The 7,715-nt window shown below is 44.9% G+C and overlaps 1 long non-coding RNA gene across 1 annotated transcript; it reads right to left on the minus strand.

Annotated features, from left to right (window-relative positions):
• Positions 1-892: 892 nt before the first annotated feature.
• On the minus strand, positions 893-7,252 carry LOC118452967. Its single transcript, XR_004842855.1, has 3 exons — positions 7,021-7,252; positions 5,508-6,051; positions 893-1,137 (listed from the first exon to the last, which is right to left on the minus strand). It is a non-coding gene; the product is annotated as an uncharacterized LOC118452967 (long non-coding RNA).
• Between the last annotated feature and the right edge of the window lie 463 nt (positions 7,253-7,715).

A 7,715-nucleotide genomic window follows, 5' to 3' on the forward strand; every position in this document is an offset into this window, starting at 1 on the left:
AGTCGTACCCTCGACTCAGCTACATTGACTCAACCTCTATGGACAAGGGAGAAAATCTAAGGTGCCTAGCTCAGATGCAGACATTTGCATGTGATTAGAGGTGAGTGTCATACTCGGAATCCAAAAATAACGTAGTCCAGAACACGGTGAGGACAAATCCTGGCACGGACAGTGACAGTGACAGTCACACGGATACAGAGCTGGGGAATGTGGATAAAAATAAAACCTGTGGGAACAAACCAAATTCTCAAAGCACTATAATAACCATTGTAGCACAGTTTTGACTGACATTCCCAAAACATACAAAAACCCTTAGCAGGATTCAAAGCTGTGCTAAGCACTGTACAGCCATATAATAAAAAAACCACTGCCTATCCCTGCAAAACGTGTGCAGGAGCAGTAAGATCCTGCACTGTCACCACGCGTTTTCTCTGACTTTTTTTTCCCCCAACCATTTCCATAGAGGCCCTCGCTATTGCCCATTTCTCTCAAGGGGTTGTACTGGAACACAGTAACATGATTTTGGGACGCACTTATGTTAAAACAGGGTTGCCTCAGAACAGGGGCATATATTGTTGCTTGCAAACTTTCTGACATTGCAAGGCTAAGTTTGTACCATGATATTTCAGGTTTCCTTTTGGGTGATGTCAGGTTGTTTCAACATGTCTCAAGAGCTTCAGCCAAGGCTTTAAAATTAGAATGAGGTAACAAAGACAAGTATTAGAAATATTCCCCAAGTATGTGGAAGAATTTTTTTTTATATATAGAAGAACCAGAGTGTTTGGGGGGGAAATGGGAAAGAAATACACCCTCTCTAAAGAAAAGAATTTACAGAACTCCTTTTTAACTCAGTAAACACAGGAAGGAACTTAAACATTACAACAGGCTCAGAGCAATTTGATAGTGAAGGCAGAAAAAATGTTTAAAATTTGTTTACTTTTTCTGTACTCCAGGTTTGAATTCAGGTATGTGTCGAGTACCCATCTCCATGTATCCTCAAGAGCTCTTTGTTCAGTCTTTAAAACAAGGTCGCTTGGCTTTTTAATCCAAATAGAAGCGTCAGAGATACACAAGGGTTTATTTGCAGTTGCAGATGAAATCTTCAAAGAAAGCCCAGGAGACATATTAAAGTTGGAGCTGGGAAAAGAAAAAAAAAAAAAGAAACTCAAGCATGGACACAAGAATCAGCATTGGCAGCTAGGGATGTGGGTCTCATGAGATGGCCTGAGAGAAGAAAATATCTGAAGAGAACAGAAAAGAACAAAGCGGAAATAACTGGATTTAAAGGAGCTTGCTTGACTAAGAGCTGTTCAAATACCTGTAAAAATTCAGAGATTTGCTGAATCCCGTAAGTGAGCCGGTTGCATAAGTATCCAGAGAGTAAATTATTTTTATTTAGCTAAAAGTAGCTGGAATATATATTCTCAGTTTGCTTTCTGTAAAATGGAGGATGCACCTTCGAGAATTGTGCAATGAAAGGAATACATGGAAAATAAGTCAGAAATAGAAAAATGTATCAACGATTGTATCAGAGAGAAACAAACTAAACCATTACCTTCAGTGCTGTATTTTACCACTCCATAAGCTATATCACAGCCACAGGAAAACAACAATAAAGAGAATCGGGTCAGTTCAGGACATGATTTATTTTGAAGCTCCTCTGTAGCATGTTTAGCATAAGCACGTTTCACTGTATCACTAAGAATAGTTCTAAAGAAATCAAGAGAAAATTAAAGCACATGTGCATGTTTGCTGCAATGGGTGAAAGGGACCTAATAAAAACCATGACTTCATTTTGTGCAACATTAAGTGACATTTTTTCATTCCTCCTTTGCCCCCAGGGACAGAGTCTTACCGAGCAGTGAATAGGTGTTTAAATCATTCACACTGAGGAAAAAAACTTGCACAAGAGTAAAGATGGAGTCCACGCAGGAAACAGCAATTCTGACTGTTGGTTATGGCTCTCAGTAAGCAAATGATGATGAATGTGAGGCCATGCTAGTACTAACACCCTTTTCTTTTTGCTTTAAAAGATTTAAACTGCAGGCTGAAAAGTGTCTGAGCATCCACGTCTGAGCACCACATCTAAATGAAACTTGCTATTCACAGCACAATTAGCATTTGTACATAGAAGTGCAGCAAGAAATGCAGGGTTATTCTTCACTGGAGAGTTAAATTAACCTTATAATCTCGTAACATTCAAGTTGCCTTTATATTAAGCCCTGCTCACACACAAAAACTTCACTCAGCTATGACATAGAGCAGATACAGAGTAGAAATAGGCTAGCGCTGCCAGTCCTCACACACCTTCCCATAATTCCCACGCATCAAGAAAGGATGAAATTCTCCCAGAATTTGCAATGATAAGCTTTACAGAACAATCTTCCTATATCTTTTCTGGTAATTGTAACCCAGACCAAAATGATCCCTGCAGCTTTCTGCCCCAGTAATCTGCCAGAAGCTCCCCTTTCTCTTCTTTTCTCTCATAGCAGGAGCAGCAGAAGTAAAAGCATATTTTTTTGCCCAAAACTGTGGTTTCATGAGCATTAACAGGGGTTTGCACACTGCCAGATCACTCAGCAGCATGAATTTAATCTTGATCACGTGTGGGCATATGACTGCATTTCTGTCAAATCAGACTGAGCACATGATGGAGTTTTCACTGTTGTCTTCCATTAACACGAACTTTATGTCAGCCCTGGGAGGGTGGATGATGTCTGATCTCTCACAAAGCCAGGCCATATGAAGTTAACCCATTACATTACTCTGAACAGAACCAAGCTGGCAGAAGGAGTACGCAGGAGGTCAGCGCTTTGCAGCCTGGGTCTGTGCTATTCTGGATGCCCTTAGGAGAGGCGGAAAAGCAGAAGGACTGTACCAGCCAGCCAGAGCCTCAGGCATAGCAGTGCACAAGCCCAGATGCGAGGTTACACTGGCAATTTTAAAATGGATTTGCACCTGGCATCCTCGGCCAAATGACATGCTGCCAGCCTATGGGGCCTTACAGCTGACAAGAGAGATGCTATACCGTTATCCCCTTCACACAAGATTACCTCCAAGTGAAGTAGTACAAGTTAACAAAAAACAGAACTAAAAGAACTCTGCTTGAACACTGCAAATGCTCCATTGTAAGGCATAACGCACGAAGGCAGTATTTGCCTCTCTGGATCAATAAGCAAAGCTCAGAGGCATCTCCTGGCCCTCCCTTACAGACTGCTACCACCTTGTGGCCATTCTCTTCTCTATGTTGATAACAGCAGCCAAAACCTTTAATTCTTCTCCCCTGTTCAAGAAAGATGAGGAACTCCTAGAAGGAGTCCAGAGGAGGGCAACAAGGATGATGAGGGGACTGGAGCATCTCCCCTATGAGGAAAGGCTGAGAGAGTTGGGCTTGTTCAGCCTGAAGAAGAGAAGACTGAGAGGGGACCTTATCAACGCATACAAGTATCTCAAGGGTGGATGTCACGAGGACAGAGCCAGACTCTTCTCAGTGGTGCCCAGCGACAGGACAAGGGGCAATGGGCACAAACTGAAGCATAAGAGGTTTCAGTTGAATATGAGGAAGAACTTCTTTCCTTTGAGGGTGACAGAGCACTGGAACGGGCTGCCCAGGGGGGTTGTGGAGCCTCCTTCTCTGGAGATATTCAAAGCCCGCCTGGACGATGTCCTGTGCAACCTGCTCTGGGTGAACCTGCTTTAGCAGGAGGGTTGGACTAGATGATCTCCCGAGGTCCCTTCCAACCCTTGCCATTCTGTGATTCTGTGATTCTTTCCCCCGATCTCTTAGCTGTTCCACTGGAGACAAATGATTTTTAGGGAAAGAAGTAGAAAACCCAAAGCACTGCGAGAGAACTGTGTCACTGCAGAAGAAGTAATGTGAAAGAAAAACATGACAAAAACCTTTTTCTTAAAGTCTACACAAGAATCTCATAATAGTACCTATTGCTCCATTGTGCAAATGCACATAAAACTCTTCTAAGGAAAGAGAGTACAGATGCTTCAAAAATAAATGAACAATTCATGAAGAACAATTTCTGTAATATCAAAGAAAGCTTTAATGCACTCATCCTGAAATCCTACCATCCCTGATTCATTCAGCAACAAATTAAGACTGAGACAGAGAAATGCAAAGCTTAAAGAAAAATTTGAAAGCAAGCTGCCACCAACACAAATGTTTTGGGTTTTTTTTACAAGAATATAGCAATGCATAACTTCTCACCAGAGGTACCCGAAGGTTCCTGGAGACCCCAGGCTGAAGTTTGGGCTGTGACCTTCCCCCTGCCAGCCCAGCAGCTCACTTTTGAGCTCCTGGAGGGGCCAGTCCTGCCCAGCGGGCAGGACAGATTTATGACACAGTTTCCATTCTCAGTTCTGCCACTCCATCCTCCGGGCAAAGTCACTCCCGCCTCCTGTCCCTTCCCTCCCTGCCTCCCCTGTTCACCTCTTGAAAGTAAGGGTGGACTCTTAGCAAAATACAGCACCTAACGCAATACGATTCTAATGGAGATGATGATTTTTAAGCACCGTGATGCTAGAAAAAAAAGTGAATAATTGAAATAAGAGCATATGGCTGATTTTTAATTGTTTTGTGATCAGATTACAGTGACTATTATTATATAAGAGAGGCAAATCATCATTATCATACAAGGGAGGATCATTCAACTGGCATTTTGGGAAACCAAAAAAGTAATTCTGGAAATATCAGGATATTGGTCACTTAATATTAATTTTCAGCCTACAAAACAGTGATTTTTAAGGCCTGTTTCATGATTTGTCCCACAATTTTCTCATATTTAAAAGAAGGATAGATGAGGTGCTTAGGGACATGGTTTAGTGGTGGGATGGCAGGGTTAGGTTAAAGGTTGGACTTGATGATCTTAAAGCTCTTTTCCAAACAAAGCGATTCTACGATTCTATGATTGTGTATTATAAAGGTTTTCTTATGGCACACAGTGGTACTCTAACTACGGCTACATTAAATACACAATTTTCACTCATCATAAGTAGGGAAACATTATGATTCAAATCTCTTTTCTCAGAGGCTTAATTTCTTTCAAACTTTTTAATAACATGGGACAGATGTTCCACACCTGCATGCATCTCAGGACCATCTTCACCACAGAAAGAAACAATATACGTTGCTTTCCAGTGCTGAAGATGCAGGGTCTGAACATAGAAGGAGTTGTATACGTGGGACGTGATTATTGCAGGGAGGAAATAACTTTCCTACATGTGTTAAGAAGCAGTGACAGCCACCCCACCCCCATTTCATGTACAGATTGATATAACCATAACACATATTGCTGACATTGCTGATATACAGGTCACAGCATTTGTCTTGTGGCAGCAAACAGCAAAACTCCCATGAATGTTTAGTCCTGGAGACTAGTTGTGGAGCTAATAGGTGTTCTGTAATTATACAGACCAAAAGTGCACGGTAACATGTCACTACTGTAAGAGGCAGGTTCAAATTCTCTCTCTTCTGCTCAGTAAAAGAGCATACTTACCACCCACAGTCCCTTCTGCAACTGCATGTCACCTTTGTGACTTGCTTTGGGCAAGGTTCAGGGCACCGGGCAGTCACACCTGCCCATAATTCACAGAAATCCTGGGGATGGATTATTCACACTCAACCAACTAGGACTCCTACTTTATCCAAGGAGGTCTCCACCAGCCCCTCTATAGCTAATGCAGAAAAAGCAGGTCTTCCAGAGGGCAAATCCAAGTAGATCCAAAATTTAGCGGTCTGGATCGTTCTTTGGGAGAACCTGCCTTCATGGACAACAGAGGAAGCTGAGGGAGTCCAGCTAGCTTGCTTAGGTGACTGCAACCTCCAACATTGCAGTTATTCCTGAGCTCCTGTCTAAATTCCCCTTTCAGTTGGGCCTTCATTCCTCTCTTCAGACCCTGACATTGTCTTAGGAATTCAATGCATAGGTCTGCTCTTCTTCACTCTCTGATCCCCTCAGCCAGGGATGGTCAACCATGGGCCCTGACACCAGGCTGGTCATCACGAGCTGGGGCTGGCACCAGCAAGCAAGCTGCAGGGCTCTGAAACAAATTTGGCACTGGTCAGCAAAGAGGTTAACCCTCCCTCCCCTGGTCTCTGGGTGGTCTTTGCCCGGGCTCTGGATGCCAGGCACTTCTCTAGGCCTTGTGCAGAAGCGTTGCCCTGGAAGCTAGCATGTTTGGGAGTCAGCCATCCAGGCACTAGAAAGGTGAAGAACTATAGCAAGGAAGCTAGAAATTAAGGCAGCAGCCTCCTTTTAGAGATGACGCCAAGGAAGAGGGATTCACACTGCATGTGAATTGTGGTGTTTGCAGCCCTACTGTGGCACCAGCAATGACACCTAAAGCTCAGTGCAACCTCCTACATCCCCTTCCACCTATATTTTAGCCAAAAGGAATGCTGTGAAATTATTGTAGCCATGACACTGAAGTGATAGGTTGATCGACGGAATGTAATAAGCAACTAGAAAACAGATTACTGAGCAGAACATCTCTGGTCCATGAAAGGGCGGGTAAAACTCTACAGAAGGCACCTGTGGTACTCTACAATAAGAATGGGAAGACTGGGAAAAGTCTCCTCCAGCCTCAGGCACAGAGAGTCTAAAGCAGATGTATCCCCTCGTGTGTCTGTCAGGTCACAGCCCATCTGTAACCCATCAGAGCTGCCTGCTTATGCCTCCTCAAACTGTACTTTGAAATTTTGAAGGAGGTGTTGGCTAGGGTCAAATTAAATCAAATCACAGGAGTTCTGCAAGTAGGTCATAGCAATTCAGCAGGTGTTGTCTTCCTGGTTTCTGCCCAGACAGATTTCCCCGGCAGAGGGACATGTGCCTATGGGTTTTCCAGAGAGGCTGGACTTACTGCACGGGATGACCAGGAAGCCCGAGACACACTGGGCAAGCACAGCCACGTGCATGGCACACATACAGAAGGAAGCCCAATGCATGCAAGCATCGGCTCAGCCACGTACCCTCACCAAGCCCCGCAGAGGCATGCAGCAGCGTGACCCACCTGCCTAAAGTCAAAATGTGGATGGCCTTTGGTCCCCTCTGGCACTTAGGGACAGTCGGGAGGTCTAAGCCAGACTCATAACCGGCCACCTGATCGCCAGCTGACCGCAGTACAGACGGGGAAGGCCCAGCATTGGGGTGCGCCGCCGCCGCCATGCGCTGGCATTCTGCGCCCCGCCTCAGCTGTATGGAAGGATGAGCCTCCCCCAGGGGTGGCTGCTCCTTTAGGGGCCAGGCCGGATGGGATCCACCCAAGAGTGCTGAAGGAGCTGGCAGAGGAGCTTGCCAAGCCACTCTCTATCATTTATCAGCAGTCCTGGATAACAGGGCAGGTCCCAGATGACTGGAGGTTGGCAAATGTGATGCCAATCTTCAAGAAGGGCCAGAAGGAGGATCCGTGTAACTACAGACCTGTCAGCCTGACCTCAGTACCAGGGAAGATTATGGAGAGGTTCATCTTGAGGGTGCTCACCAGGGACACGGAGGACAATCAGGGGATCAGGCCCAGTCAGCATGGGTTCATGAAAGGCAGGTCTTGCCTAACCAACCTGATTTCCTTCTACGACCAGGTAACCTGCCTGGTAGATGAGGGAAAGGCTGTGGATGTTGTATACCTGGACTTCAGCAACGCCTTCAACACAGTCTCCCATAGCATTCTCCTGGAGAAGCTGGCAGTTCATGGCCTAGATGGATGTA

The sequence above is a fragment of the Egretta garzetta genome, unplaced genomic scaffold (genome assembly GCF_000687185.1).
Source record: "Egretta garzetta isolate BGI_Z169 unplaced genomic scaffold, ASM68718v1 scaffold38, whole genome shotgun sequence".
NCBI classification, from domain to species: Eukaryota; Metazoa; Chordata; class Aves; order Pelecaniformes; family Ardeidae; genus Egretta; species Egretta garzetta.